General features: G+C 34.5%; 1 pseudogene; it reads right to left on the bottom strand.

Annotated features, from left to right (window-relative positions):
- Positions 1–16,508, bottom strand: part of LOC123646973 — a 76,795-nt pseudogene that overhangs the window by 2,859 nt on the left and 57,428 nt on the right.

A 16,508-nucleotide genomic window follows, 5' to 3' on the forward strand; every position in this document is an offset into this window, starting at 1 on the left:
TACATGCACCCAGAATCAAAGCCAAAGTGCCCTACTCAACCAACACCATAGATACATATTCAGGAAACAGTTCTTTATGAAAGCAAATTTTAACAATTGAAAAAGGAGTGACTGTTATATCAGATGTTCAGATATCAATATAAGGGCATAAGAAACATGAAAAAGCAAGGAAATATGACACCTCCAAAGAAACACAATAACTCTCCATCAACAGATTCCAACAAAAAAGAAATTTATAATATTCCAGATAAAGAATTCAAAATGTTGACATTAAAGAAGCTCAGTGAGATACAAGAGAGTACAGAAAAACAAAATAAAGAAATCAGAAAAACAATTTGGCATATGAATGAGAAGTTTACCAAAGAGATAGACATCATAAAAAAGAATAAAACAGAAATTCTGAAACAGAAGAATTCATTAAATGAAACACAAAATACATTTGAAAGCTTCAACAATAGACTAGATGAAGCAGAAGAATTTTAGGGCTTGAAGACAGTTTTTTTTGAAGTAATCCAGTCAGACAAAAATAAAGAAAAAGAGAATTAGCAAAGCCTACATGACATATAAAGCAACCAAATATTCAAATTTTCAGTGTACCAGAAGGTGAAGGGAAAAATAAAAGGGTTAGGAAACCCATTTAAAAAATTAATAGCTGAAAAATTCCCAAGTCTAGCAAGAAATTTAGACATCCGGATACAAGAAGCTCAGAGATTCCCAAACAGATACAATGCAAAAAAAGGTCTTCTCCATGCACATTATAGTCAAATTATAAAAATCAAAGACAAAAAGAGAAAGCTAAAAATATCAAGAGATGAGTGTCCAGTCACATATAAGTGAACCCCTATTACAGTAACAGGAGATTTCTCAGCAGAAAACTTAGAGGAGAAAATAGAATGATATATTGAAGGAGCAGAAAGAAAAAAATAGTCACCCAAAAATACCATACCCAGCGTAGCTATCCCTCATAAGTAAAGGAGAAATAAAGTCTTTCCCAGATAAGCAAAAACTAAGCGAATTCATCACCATTAGATTAGCCCTACAAGAAATACTTAAGGGAGTCCTACACCTGGAAATGAAGGGATAATATTTACCACCATAAAGACCCACAGAAGTATAAAACTCACCAGAAGAGCAAATACACAAGTAAGGAAGAGAAAAGACTCCAATGTTACCACTACAGAAAACCACCAAACCACAATTATAAAAAATAAAAGAAAAAGAAAGGAATAAATAATATACATATAAATTAAAATGACAGAAATAAACCTTCACATATCAATAATAACTTTGAATGTAAATGGACTAAACATTATAATTAAAAGATAAAAACAGGCTGAATGGATTTAAAAAGTGACCAAAATACATGCTGCCTGCAAGAAACTTATTTATAAAGATACATATAGACTGAAAGTAAAGGAATGGAAAAAGATAATTCCATGCAAATGTAAACCAAAAGCAAGCAGAAGTAGCTATACTTAGATAAAACAGACTTGAATTCAAAAACAGTAAGAAGAAATAAAGAAGGTCATTATATAATGAGAAAAAGATCAATTTGGCAAAAGGATATAACAATTTCAAAGATTCAACACTGCATTACCCGGACATATAAAGCAAATATTATAAGATCTAAAGGGAGGGATGGACTTCAATACCCCACTCTCAGTATTAGACATGTCATTTAGACAGAAAATTAAAAAAGAAACATTGAATTTAAACTGCATATTAGACAGCAAATGTATTTAATGAACATTTATAGAACATTTCATTTATCAGCTACAGAATACATATTCTTCTCATCATCACATGAAACATTCTTCAGGATAGACCATATATTAGGACACAAAACAAGTCTCAACAAATTAAAAAAAAAATTAAAATCATATCCAGTATTATCTTAGGTCACAAAGGAATAAAACTAGAAAAAACAATAACAAGAGCAACTTGGGAATCTGTACAAATACATGGAAATTAAACAACATGCCTCTTCATGACAACTGAGTCAAGGAGGAAATTAAAGAGGAAATTCAAAAATTTCTTGAAACATGAAAAAATCACAAGACAACATATCAAAACCTATGGGATATAGAAAAAGCAGTTTTAGAAGGGAAATTTCTAGCAATAAACACCCTCATTAAAAAATAGAAATATTCCAAATAAAATAAACAATCTAATGATGCACCTGAAGGAACTAGAAAGTCAGAAGCAACAAAACCCAAAATCAATAAAATGAAAGAAATAATAAAAATAAGAGTAGAACTAAATGAAATAGAGACTAAAAAAATACAAAGGATCAACAAAACAAAAAGTTTGTTTTTTGAAAAGATAAAATAGATAAACCACTAGATAGGCTAACCAAGAAAAAAGAGAAAAGATCCAATTAAGCAAAATCAGAAAAGAAAAACTAGACATTACAACTGATACCACAGAAAAATAAAAGATCATCAGAGACTATTATGGACAACTAAATATATACTAACAAAGTGGAAAACCTAGAAGAAATGGATAAATTCCTGGACACATACAATCTACTAAGATTGAATCAGGAAGAAACAGAAAACCCGAACATACCATAATGACTAATAAGGTTGAATTAGTAATAAAATCTCTCCCAACAAAGAAAAGTCCAGGACTAATGGCTTCACTGCCAAATTCTACCAAACTTTCAAAGAACTAACACTCTCTTTAAATTATTCCAAAAAATCGAAGAAGAGAGAATTCTCCCTAACTCATTCTACAATGTCAGAATTATCCTAATACCAAAACCATATAATGACACAACAAAAAAAGAAAACTATAGACCCATATCCCTGATGAACACAGATACAAAAATCCTCAACAAAATACTAGAAAACTGCATCCAACAGCATATCAAAAAGATAATACACCAGGATTAAGTGGGATTTATCTCAGAGATGCAAGGATGGTCCAACATATGCAAATCAATAAATGTGATACATTTCATCAATAGAATGAAGGACAAAAACCATATGAGCTTTTCAATAGATGCAGAAAAAGCATTTGATAAAATTCAACATCCCTTCACAATAAAAATTCTAAAACTAGTCATTGAAGGAGCATATCTCAACATAATAAAGTCCATATATGACAATCCCACAGCTAATGTGATACTAAACTGGGGAAAATATGAAAGCCTTTCCTCTGAGAACTGGAACAAGACAAAGATGCTCACTTCAATCACTTCTATTTAACACAGTACTGGAAGTCCTAGCCAGAGCAATTAGGCAAGAGAAAGAAATAAAAGGCATCCAAATTAGAAAAGAAAGATTCTCCTTCTTTGCTAATGACATGATCTTATATTTAGAAAAACCTAAAGACTCCACCAACAATCTCTTAGACATGATCAATAAATTCAGCAAAAGTGCAGGATAAAAAAATCAACATACCTCTCCCAAGCCAGGGCTACAAGTGTGCCCTTCCCCCATACAGTGTGCTCCACACCCATTAGTTGTGAGTTTGCCCTCCCCACTATCTGTCTCTCGAAGGCATTATATGTAACCAAAATGTTTGTACCTCCATAATATTCTGAAAAAAAAGATATGGATTTAATAGATCTGGAGTAGGGCCTAGCAATTTCCATTTTAAGTGCCCTAGGGAATCTGGTATAGCCTACAGAGATGAAGGCAGGTAGGTTTCTTTTTTCTCCAATCACTAGATGAAGATAAGCCTGATTCAAAATATTTTTTCTTAATTTACTGTCTTTGTGATAATAATTTGAAAAAACTAGAATAAATAAATAACTCTTGAATATAAAAAAAATCAACATAGAAAAATCAATAGACTGTCAAGTGCAGTGGTTCATGTCTATAATCCCAGTGCTTTTGGAGGCCAAGGCAGGAGGATCACTTGAGGCTAGGAGTTTGAGACCAGTCTGGGCAACATAGTGACATGCATATCTATAAAAAATTTAAAAAATTAGCCAGGTGTGGTGGCATGTCCCTGTAGTCCTAGCTACTTGATATGCTGAGGCAGGAGGATCACTTGAGCTCAGGGGTTGGAGGTTATAGTGAACTAATGATTGTACCACTGCACCCCAGTGTGGGCAACAGAGTAAGACTCTGTCTCAAGAAGAAAAAAAAAAAAAAGAAACAATAATCAGTAGAACTTCTTTACAACAATAATGAAATAGCTAAAAAAGAAATCAAGAAGGCAATCCTATTCAAAATAAAATAAAATAAAACAAAACAAAATAAAAAAACCTGGAAGTACATTTAACCAAGGAAGTGAAAGATCTCCACAAGGAAAATCACAAAACACTGATGGAAGAAATTGAAGGGGATACAAACAAAAGGAAAGATAATGATACTCATGGATTGGAAGAATTAATATCATTAAAATGACCATACTGCCCAGAGAAATCTACAGATTCAAGAAAATCTCTATCAAAATACCAATGTCATTTTTCATAGAAATAGAAAAATAATTCTGAAATTCATATGGAATCAATAAAGAGCCCAAATAACTAAACCAATCCTTAGCAAAAAGAACAAAGCTAGAGGCATCACACTTCCTGACTTCAAAATACATTATAAGACTACAGTAACCAAACAGCATGATACGATTATACAATCAGATACATAGACCAATGGAACAGAATAGAGAACCCAGAAATAAATCCACGTATTTACAGCCATCTGATCTTTGACAAAAGTACCAAGAACATACACTGGGGAAAGGACACCCTTTTCAATAAACGGTTCTGGGAAAATTGGAAAATCATATGCCAAAGAATGCAACTGGACTCCTAGCTCTCACCATATAAAAAAATCAACTCAAAATTGATTAAAGACTTAAACTTAAGATTCAAAGGTGTAAAACTACTTGAAGAAAATGTACGAGAAACACTTCAGGACATTGGTCTAAGCAAAGATTTTATGGCTAAGACCTCAAAAGCACAGGCAATGAAAACAAAAATAGACAAATGGGACTATATTAAATTAAAAATATTCTACAGAGCAAAGGAGAAAATCAACGGAGTGAAAAGACAACTTAATAGGAGAAAATACTTACAAACTATTCATCTGAAAAGGCATTAACATACAGAATAGACAAGGAACTCAAACAACTCAACTGTAAAAAAACAAATAACCCAATTGAAAAGTGGGTAAGGGACATGAATAGACATTTCTCAAAAGAAGACATACAAATAGCCAACAGATATATGAAAAACTATTCAACATCAGTAATCATCAGGGAAATGCAAATCAAAACATCTCACCCCAGTTAAAAGGGAATGTATTAATAAGAGAAAAATTAAGATGCTGGCAAGGATGTGGAGAAAAGGGAACTCTTATACCCTCTTGGTGGGAATGTAAATTAGTACACCTACTATGGAAACATTATGAAGATTCTCAAAAATACAAAAATAGAACTACCATATGATCCAGCAATCCCACTGCTGGGTATTTGTCAAAAGGAAAATAAATCAATATATCAAAGGATACCTGCACTCTCATGCTTATTGCAGCACTATTCACAATAGCAAAGATATGGAATGAACCTAAATGTCCATCAATAGATGAATGGATAAAAAAGATATGGCATATATACACAATGAAATACTATTTGGCCATAAGAAAGAACAAAATCATGTCATTTCCAGCAACATGGATGGAACTGGAAGTCATTATTCTAAGTGACATAAGCCACATACACAAACACAAATATCACATGTTCTCACATGTAGGGGATAAAAAAGTTGATCTCACAGAGGTAGAGAGTAGAATGATAGATAGCAGAGGCTAGGAAGCATGTGTGTGTGTGTGCTGGAGGGAGGGAGGATAAAAAGAGCTTGATTAGTGGGTAAAATCATACAGTTAGGTAGAAGAACTATGTTCTAATATTCCTTAGAGTACGGTGAGTATAGCTAACAATAATGTTATATATTTCAAAAGAGCTAGAATAGAGGACTAGATCCCAAACATACAGAAATTGTAAATACTCAAGGTGAAGGACACCCCAAATACCCTGTTTTGATCAGTATACAGTCTATGCTTATAAAAGATATTATTTATGTACCCTATAAATATGTATAAACATTGTATCAATTAAAAATATATGGATCATGGAATATTTGTGGGGCTTATCAGGACACAAGCATCTACCATTACAATTATTATTTGTTTTTTAATTTAATTTTTATTTTTTAAAATCTTTAGCAGGTATAAAATCATTATTTCTTATAAGCCTGTGAGAAGTGAGGGTGGTAAGCTTGATGTGACAATGAAAAAATACAAAAGAAGGACCCAAAGTCAATAAGATACACTGCAACATCAATTCCAGTTGTAATTAGATTTCTAAATCTGTTTTATGAAAATTAGAGCTGGGCTCACATCTACATGTTCTTACTTATTCATAGCTATATCTCTATGATCTAGCACAGTGCTTGATATGTAGAACTCTATTTCTCTCTCTCTCTCTCCTCATTGAATTAAATAAAATGATTAATTGGAAACTTTGAGGACTATCTGGAAAGTATCCAGCCATATAACCATGATTGTTATAATAATAATGGTTAGATACTTTCCAGATAGCCCTTGTATATATGGTAAAATTGATTCTGTTTTGGCACTGATACCTAAAGGGTATCATTGAGGCCAACTTAATCTCAAATAGGATAGAAAAAATTACAAAAAATGAGATAAAGGTAATGAGGAGAGTCAATTCTATTTGTTTCTTTATCAAAAGCCTTGTTACATAACAGAACTGTTAGCTTAACTTTTATTTCTGAAATTCTCCAAATCAACCTACTAATAACATCAACTTTGATACTAACTTTGTTCTAGTCATGGTGCTAGATAATTTAGATACATTATTTACCTTAAATAGAACTCCTATGACCCAGAAGTTTCTTTGACCCATAGAACCCAAACTGTTTATCAGAACTCCATATATTTCATATGCATTAAACCCTATAGAGTCATAGAGTATTAACCCTGAGAAGGATTTTAGTGGATTTTCATTGATTTTGTTCTTGAGAAACATTGTTTCTCCCTGCTAAACACACTACAATTTTCCCCTTGAGGATCAATTTTTCCTGCACTCCTAGTTCTTGGTCTTCTGGTGATATAGTTCTAAGCAATCAACATGGCTCATTCTCCTGCATACAATGATTGGTTTAGAGGTGTACATGTGACCCAAAGTCAATAAGATACACTGCAACTTTTACTGGGACTTATGAAATTAAAAGAAAATCTTGCTATTCTCTTCTGCACTTAAGCCAGAAAACTTTTAGCCCTGGGACCTGTTGGCAGCATTTTGGAGCCAGGAAGGGAGAAATGCCCCCAAATGAGACCTAGATGAAAAAAAATGACATGTACATAGAGAAACTGAGCTCTAATTGCATCACCAAAGCTTTGGACAAAGCCTTGCTAAGTCCTAGACTGTTCCCTTATGTGACATAGTGAATCCCTTTTATTGTTTAAGCTGGTTTGATTTGGATTTTCTATCATATGCAACACAAAGTTTTCTAAATGATATAGAATTCTTCATATTTGCAATTCTAAGCACAGGTTCAAATAGAACTTTGTTCTTACTAGTAGTGTAAACTCAATTTAATTCATTTTTTAAAAAAGCAATCTGATCCATCAAATTTTCACCAGTGTTAGATATCCAATGTTAGATAATTCAATGGGTCAAATTTGAATGCTCGTTCCTGAGTTCAGGTGGTATAACAAAGTACCACAGATATGTCATAAATCCTTCAACTGACTTGAGGTAAGTCATCCAGATGAAAGTGTTGAGTCTGGGAGAGGGAGAGGAGATACTGTTAATGTGGTAGAGCATGGAGTCCAGCATTCTGGGCATAAGCAGAGAGAGGGGAAGGGAAGGAGGCAGGAATGGAGTCAGGCTGGGTGGAGACTTGGGGTGAGGAGTCCTTGAGGAGACAAGCTTGAAATTTAACAGGGAGCTATGTTCTTTGCTATGGGCAAAAGACAGCTGTCAGAGTTACTAAAATGGAGGAGTTGGGAGGGAGTTACTCTGGACCATTCCATGGGATGCATGTCAAGGCTAAGAAGAAGAAATTTGTAAGCAGTGTATGCTAGCTAGACATATGCCTCCTACTTTGACCTTTGGAAAGTTGTTTCTGTCCTCTCAATGTCTTTGTTTCTCTTCTTTCATCATCATCTCAGTCTTTAATTTCCAGGTTAATCTTTGTTTTTCTCCATTTGTCACTTTCAAATGGATATTTTATAGAATAGTAATAATAAGACCAGTATTCATATTTGAGTCAGTGCATTCTAGTTTTATGAAATAGTTTCATATACAGTTTCATGTGGCCCACTGAGGAATATATAATGTTTTTTATATATACATATACATACATATATGTGTAACATGTATATATACACATATATATGTATATAAGTACATATATGTATATATTTCCATATTTGAAGAAACTTTATTGCTTTCAGCTTCCAAGAAGCTGTTTAATTGTCAGTTCTTTTTAATCTTGGGAGGATTTTTATTTTCTTGTTCAGAATGTTAATGATCTTGATTCATATTCTTATCCTATCCCACATCCTCCTCTGATTTTGAGGTTTATGGTACATCAGATCCAGATGAATTCTGTTCCTTTTAGCAGAGTTATAGGTCACACAGCAAAGAAAGAAGGTAGCTAACATTTATTAAGTACAAATTATGTGACAGGCACTCTGCGAGATCCTTTATATGCACATTTAATCCTCACAATTACCCTGTGTGGTGAGTATTATGATTCTCATTTTATGGATGAAGAAATCTAGGCTCACAGAAGTTAAATAACTTGCCCAGGGCCATATAGCTAGTTAGTGGCAGAGCTAGATCCAAGAGCTCATGTTCTTTCTACTATAACAAATTACATTTCTAAGTTAATGTAGGAAAAAACTGTAGTTTTTAGAATGGCTTTTTATCTCTCCTCATATGTTATTGTCAAAAATTGAGGTGGCAAATTGAAGTCAGACTGCACTGACTGTCCAATAGAATAAGGGGCAACAAATGCAAGCCACATATGCATTTTGTAAAAATCTTAGTAACCACATTAACAAGTAAAAAGCTACAGGTGAAATTAATATTAATAGTATACTATATTTCATCTGAGATACCAAAATTATCATTTCAGCATGTACTCATAAAAAATTTCAATGAGATACTTTCCATTCTGTTTTTCATACCAAGTCTTTGAAGTCCAACATACATTTTAGACTCATAGGCTAATTCACACTAGCCACATTTCAAGAGCTCAATAGCCACATGTGGCTAGTGGCTCTCTTACTGGACAGCACAGGTGTATACCAGGCTCAATAGACCTAATACTGCTTCATTTCTTTTTCCTGACATGGAGGCTTCTTGGAGAGTCATGTATATTCAGTGATTCATCGTCCTTTGTATTTGTTTACTTACTAGAATGTGCCTGATTTCAGCCACCAGCATGCCAATTCAATTAAGATAAGATGACAAATTATCTTCTGGTTTCCTCATTCTCCACTTTTTGCTTTACTTAACTTCTCTGCTACACTTTGACCAGTATTGATCACTCTCTTCTGCCTCAAAACTCTTCTTTCTGGATTTCTGTGACTTCACTCATAACTGGCTTTCCTTCTGTATCTGTAGTCATCACTCTGATTCTACTTAGGCTCTTTCTCTCTTACATATAAACATTAGTCCACAACCTTCTTTTTACATTCTTCTTTTCTGGGATTGCTAAACTCCCACTGTCATTTATACATTGACGGCACTTAAAACTAATCTCCTCCAAATCTTCCTTCCTTCATCATAAAATAAAAGCTATATATTCAGATGCCAAAGTATCATTCTGACACATTTAAAATATAATTTGTAAAATGTCACACACACACACACACACACACACACACTCTCTCTCTCTCTTACAACTTCCTACTGACCATTAGGAGGTTGAGAGAACATTTTTTTTTCTTTAAAAAAAGTGTGGGCCAGGCGCGGTGGCTCACGCCTGTAATCCTAGCATTCTGGGAGGCCGAGGCGGGCAGATTGTTTGAGCTCAGGAGTTCGAGACCAGCCTGAGCAAGAGCGAGACCCCGTCTCTACTAAAAATAGAAAAGAAATTATACGGAGCTACTCGGGAGGCTGAGGCAGGAGGATTGCTCAAGCCCAGGATTTTGAGGTTGCTGTGAGCTAGGCTGACGCCACGGCACTCTAGCCCGGGCAACAGAGTGAGACTCTGTCTCAAAAAAAAAAAAAAAAAAGTGTGTAGGTGCTGGCCAAGTGGGTTATATTTTATTTGTCTAATTAAATAAATTGAAAAAATTAAGAAAAGCCATAAAAATGCTACATAAGTTGATAGAGTGAAATTCTTTTTTGTGGAACTGCATCTATCTCAAAATGAAATAATGGCCATCCTCTTGAATTCCATAATTTCTGACTGTCAGTTTGACTGCTATCAGCAATGCTACCATCCAAGGAATGTGACCATAAATTCTGGATAAATAATTATACTTATCAAATTCTTACTCAGACACAATATATTAGTCATATGTTAGAAACTGCAGAGTGAAGAAAATAAAAACACCAGAGTATTTATGGGCTCCATTGTACCACGTATTAATTTTCAGACTGTTTTAGTACAATGTGTGCTTTTGCACAGGAAACAAAGACCATTTTTCACATGAAGCTGAAAGAAAAATTAAACAAATTTGCTACAGTTTTTCTTTCTCCAGTAAGTTTTCCTTCCATCTTTAATTCCATTTTCTGTCTTTTCCAATTCAAATGTGCCGCTGCTGGTCATGGGGGTACATTTTCTCTGCATATGAGTGAGAGTAAAAGAGTTGTGTCATCATCATTCCCCCATCTCCCATTAAATATGTTATGTTTAATGGGAGATATATTATACATATGCATTAAATATGCTTTTTCTATTGGGAGCTGTTATTTGCAATCTCTTCTTTTTATGACTATATTTCAGATTTATCATCTGAAGGGGTTCTCCAAAGCCAGATGTGAGTCTCTTGCTATTTCTCAGTATCTTCAGTAAAATCTCTAGGTTTTCAGGCTAAATTCAGATTATTTATTCCACCTTTTCCCTTGTTTTCCTGCATTTGACTATCTACTTATTTGACAGATAAGTTTAGGATGGATGCCACCATGTCTTCTTCATAGATATCCAGCCTTATAAAGTTGTCTAGATGGGGAACACTGAAGCATATGAATGCTTAAGTGAATACAGTGTAGTTGTAATGCATGCAATAAACACTCTTCAATTGCCATGGCATGACTGTGTTTCAGACACTTGCTTTTCATGCTAATTGTCTTTCAATATCCATTTCCCCCTCTTCTTTAGTATCAGAATCCTGGATAATATGCTTAGCTAAAAGGCTCCCACCCTCACCTTCATAGTTGGCTATGGTCAGGTAACTAAGTCTGGCCAGCGGCATTTAAGCAGAAGTATGTATGTGCTCATAGGAAGTTTTCCTTAAAAGGGAGTGGCTCGCACAGCCTTGGATGTTGACATAATAGGAGGATCTCTAGTCATCATCTTGACCCTTGAATTTGGAAAGCTCAAGCCAAGAATGACAAAGCAGAAAATAGGAGCTGTGACAACACCGTGGCATGGCCATGGGAGCCCCCCGACAGCCTACTTAGGAATTCCTTTGATGTGAGGGACAGATAAATTTCCACCACTTTTAAACTATTTTTATGTTGTTTTCTTGTTAAATGAAGTCCAAACTAAGCCTAATTGGTATACACACTATGAAATGTTTCCTGAAATCCAGAGGTGTCAGATTTTAAGAAGATAGATATGATTGACCCATGTTTCCCAGAAAGATTAACAACCACGTTCTCAACATCCAAAATTTACTTTCAAGTATGATTTGTTAGTACTGTATTTGCATGTCTACTTTGCAGAGGGCACAGCTGACTACTTCATTACATTTTCAAATATATAGATTAAGTAACAGAATTGATTTGAGTTTTTCCCTTTTTCCTCCATGACACTGAAGAAATTCACAGGTATGTCTTGGACACTCCTCCCGTGGACTGTTACATATTCTGAATGATTATCAGGTCACAATCCCATGCATCCCTGCAGTAATTTTTTAATAAATCTGTATCTCTTATTTCTTTAGGGAGTAAAAGAATGTTACTTTGTAGTAATATGATTTCCCAAACATGCAAAAAATTCCCAACATACAACTGACATGCAAATAAAACATACACACAGTTGCTATATTTTTAAGAAAGTACATGGAATCTAGCAATATTTGAGAAAATTAAAGTCACAAAGAAAACAATATATCAAAAACCCATGTAAAATTATTAATCTCATTTTCTAAGATCATAGTTTTTAAGACAAATTTTATATAGTATGACTATTTGCCCAATTTCCCCTTCATAGGTCTAACTCATGAATTTTTAAAAGCTGTGTTCTAGTATGTTGAAATTTGCATGTTAGAATTCTTATGTGATTAATTTCTCACATTTGTTTGTATCGACAACCATGTATGTTTTAAGCAATTATTATAAGACTTAAATAATCAGTGATTATTCTTTCCTGTGAAGTAAAAATAATTTAGGTTATAGAACAATAGATGGAGATAATGCCTGTTTTAAAACAGTAGCAATTTTTGCAAGGATGTTTGGAAAGCTGACTTGGGTCTGTTGCCTTATTTATTCTTTATTTTTTTGAATTTACAAAGTTTTAGGCCAAACATAGTGCAGCCATATGTTGAGGACTCCTCATACATTAAAAAATAGGGAACTATGAACATCAAAGCCAAAGTTACTGGTGGATTCAGGTAATGAATTACAATAGACCCAAGTCTTTTTAAAATTGAAGAAAACCCACTAAAAATTCTTTCCTGTGGCTTTCAAATATCTTACAACAAAAGCTGCTTTGACACATACTGGGAGAAGGACTAAAATACCACACACATAACCTGTTCAGAACTGTACACTGTGTGGGCAGATTACTGACTGCTGTGGGTGTATTTCTTGGGTGTCATTATTGAATCTTAATCATTAGGTGGAAATAGTTTGGATAACAATATGCAGTACTATGGTCTTTTTTACACTGGCATTAATAAAGCTGTTCATTTATTTGTAATAAGGGAGATGTTCTGTATTCATTTAAATACTACTGTTAATAAGAGAAAATGGATTTCCAATTAAAAATATACATTTGAATTTCACTTGTCTTTCATTTAATAGCAAGAACATAACTTTAGTGCTTGACCACCAGAGCACTGGTCATTAAAAGGGAATTATTAATAGAAAAAGAAATGTAACATATAAATTTATTAATGTTTTAAGTATCTTGACATCATTTAATATTCAATATTTTGACATAGCTGTACATCCATATTCTTAAAAGTGAAAGATGAGATTGTCTAACATTTAATAAAACTTGATGATTCCCTCAAAGTGAATCCAACCATGCTTTAACATTTCCATGGAACACACTGGAAAACAGTGTCTACTGATGAAAGACAAAATAGGACAAAGAGGCAGTGCTTTCATAACAGCACACCTTAAGTGAGAGAGCAAAGGATAAATTTTTCTTTCTATAAATTTGTTTGCTTTCAGTTAAGAGCCTGGGTACCATGGTGATTATATAATAGGAACATGCACCAAATTAGCTACAATGCTTATTAGTTGTCCTTTTCCAATGAGTATTATTAGAGACTGAAAAAAGGTGATATAACTGAAAACTCACAGGAAAAATGTAATCCCTAAGAGTGAACTAGAGAGTTAATATTTGCTGAATGCCTACCATGTGCTAGCCACTGGACTAGGCAATAATCTACATTTCTCATTTAAGTTACTATTATAAGAAATTGTATGCCAAATTAATTATATCAGTGGAGATTTGCTTCATTCTGTAAGGTGGTTATTCAGTTTACTCACTTTGCAGCCTTATTCAAATGCAACTCCTTGATCAGAGAGCAATAGGATGAAATTATGAATTTCCAAAACAGTAGAGATAAGAGGCTGAAGAAGTCTGTACATGGGGCCTAGAGTGCTTATTTTAGCTCCTAGTCATTTGGTAATTTCTTTTCAATACTTTACCTTCTTCAAATTGGCATAAAAAGTGGTTGGTTCAAATCACGTTATTTAGATAACAAGGACCTATGGGATCACTCAATCCACAGTTTTCTAATTTTGCATATAAACTAAGGCACAGAGAGATCACAAGAATCACAACATTGTCAGCGGCAGAGATAAGAGCAAAAACCAGCTTCCATATTTTCCCTCTTGTGAAATGCCCTGAGGTTCCAGCCGCCACCTAGAAATACTGATCTGTTGACCCTAAATCTTCACAAAGGCAGTGTAGCAGTAGTCAAGAGTCCAGACTCCGAAGCCAGACTGTCTGGGTACAAATCCTAGTATTGCCACTGTCTTCCTGTGTAGCAAGTGTCCCATCACATTGGGCACAATAATAGTAAAAAAAAAAAAAAAAATAGTTCTTTGTGGATTAAACGACTTTACATTTGTTGAACACTTAAAATTGTGCTTTAAGTGTTACCAATAAGCATTTTAAATGATGTCTACCTTCATTCATTCACACAACAAAAATTGTGAGCTCCCACTGTGTAACCAGTATTGGGGATAGAAGGGTGAAGAATGTCAGCATATCCTCCCCTCTCCATAATGAGTTTATAATCACGTGAGAGGTAAAAATAAGTAATCAGGCATTCAGATTGCATGATGTTCTACGGCAGGATGGTAGAGGAATGCTCTTAGAACATCTAAGGGAAATACTTAACCCAAATTTGAAACTTCAGGAGCAAATTTCTACAGAAAGTACTCAGAAATGAGAGCAGCTTGGAGTGGGAGGCAGGGAAGAAAGTGTTCTAGTTAGAGCCTGCAGTAGGTGCAAAGCCCAGCTGGAATGAACTTAACATAGGAGAGACAAGCTGTGGAGTGTGAGAGTAGAAAGACAGGGACAGGAGTGATAGGTAAAGTCCAGAAAGGAGTTTATGAACCATGTTGCTTTTCAGAGTTTAAAACAATCAGAGAGAAATGGAGAGCCACTGAAGGATTTAAATGGGGAACTGATATGATTTGCATTTTAGAAAACTCACATAGGCAATAGTAGGAAAGAGAGGTTGGAAGTGGAAGCCTCTTCATATAGTTTCAGGTGAGAAGTGATGAATTAAAGCTTGAAGGTTTGTGGGAGTCTTTTCTAATGGAGCACACACTAGCTTCTGGACGGCTAGAGGCTACCTGGGGTTAACCTAAGCTTTCTATTAGTAAAGAGGACTCTGCTTAACATCACCATGTGATCAGTTTTAAACACAGGAAGAAGGTCTCTGGCCTCCTAGGGATGCTTCTGGGCAGCCAGAGACAGAGTCTGACTTCTAGTCAGACACCTTGGGATTAAATTCTGGCTCTACCACTTCCTTAGGTATGTGATATAGGGCAAATCCTTTTACAGCAAAGAATTATTATTATTATTGTTATTTTATGCCTGAAACAGATAACAGTACCTATATCATGCTGTTAAATGAGACAATACATGTAAAGATAAAGATTTTATCTGTGCCCAGCATGTATTAAGTATTCAGTAAAATTTAGGTCTTACATTAACTTTGCCTATATATATATATATATATATATATATATATATATATATATCTTATATACATAGTTTTCAGGATTTCAAGTTTCAAAAGCAATGATCCTCATTTTTCTAAAGTCATTGAAAACCTTAGTATTTTCAGGTTACAAGTCACCTAGCCCTTCAGAGTACAACAAAATACTTTTTCAATATACGAGGGAACAAAGAAAAGAAAAACCACTTTAGATAACTTTATAAAGCAGGAGAATTTGCATTTTTTAGCTCTTCACATATTCATACATTATTTCCATTATAACTTCTTCAACACTCCCTTATATTTAAGGGGCAGTTTGGTCTCTAAGTTGAGAGTTAAAAAACTAAATGGATTATTACTCTTATTTTCTGTTCCTGATTAAAAAACAAAGATACATCATGTTAATCCTCAGCAACTTCAGATGCTGCCCAGTCTCCCTGCCTCTGGTAACCTCCAGCAGGACACCGTCCTCCCACCATTCTCAATCATGATCGTTTCCACAAAACAGACCTAAGCATGTCACTGTCTGCCTGCCCCTAGCCCTCTACTCCCATGGTCACACCAGTCCTTAAACTTAACATGTGTGTTATCACAACCCTCCCTTTGCTCGTGCTCATGCCAGGGATGTCCTTCTTGAGAGTCTGACATTTCTATAGAAAGTTTTTTATGGATGTCATTCCTAGGAAACCAGCCCTATTTTTGTTAGTATTTCCAATATTATAACTAACAGTAGACTTTCATCATAAAACCAACAGATGTCTCAGTCACTGCGCTAAGCATGAGGGATAGAGATAAATAAGAGCTGGTTGTTGCCTTCAAGTAGTCCACATTCTACTTGGAGAAAGCAGATGCATAGAACTGCATTTAATACAAAGTGCTACCACAGCAGATGTACCAAATATTCTGAGAAAAAAACTAAAAGAGTTATTAATTCTGCCT

Source organism: Lemur catta, chromosome 11, assembly GCF_020740605.2.
Source record: "Lemur catta isolate mLemCat1 chromosome 11, mLemCat1.pri, whole genome shotgun sequence".
In the NCBI taxonomy this organism is placed as follows: Eukaryota; Metazoa; Chordata; class Mammalia; order Primates; family Lemuridae; genus Lemur; species Lemur catta.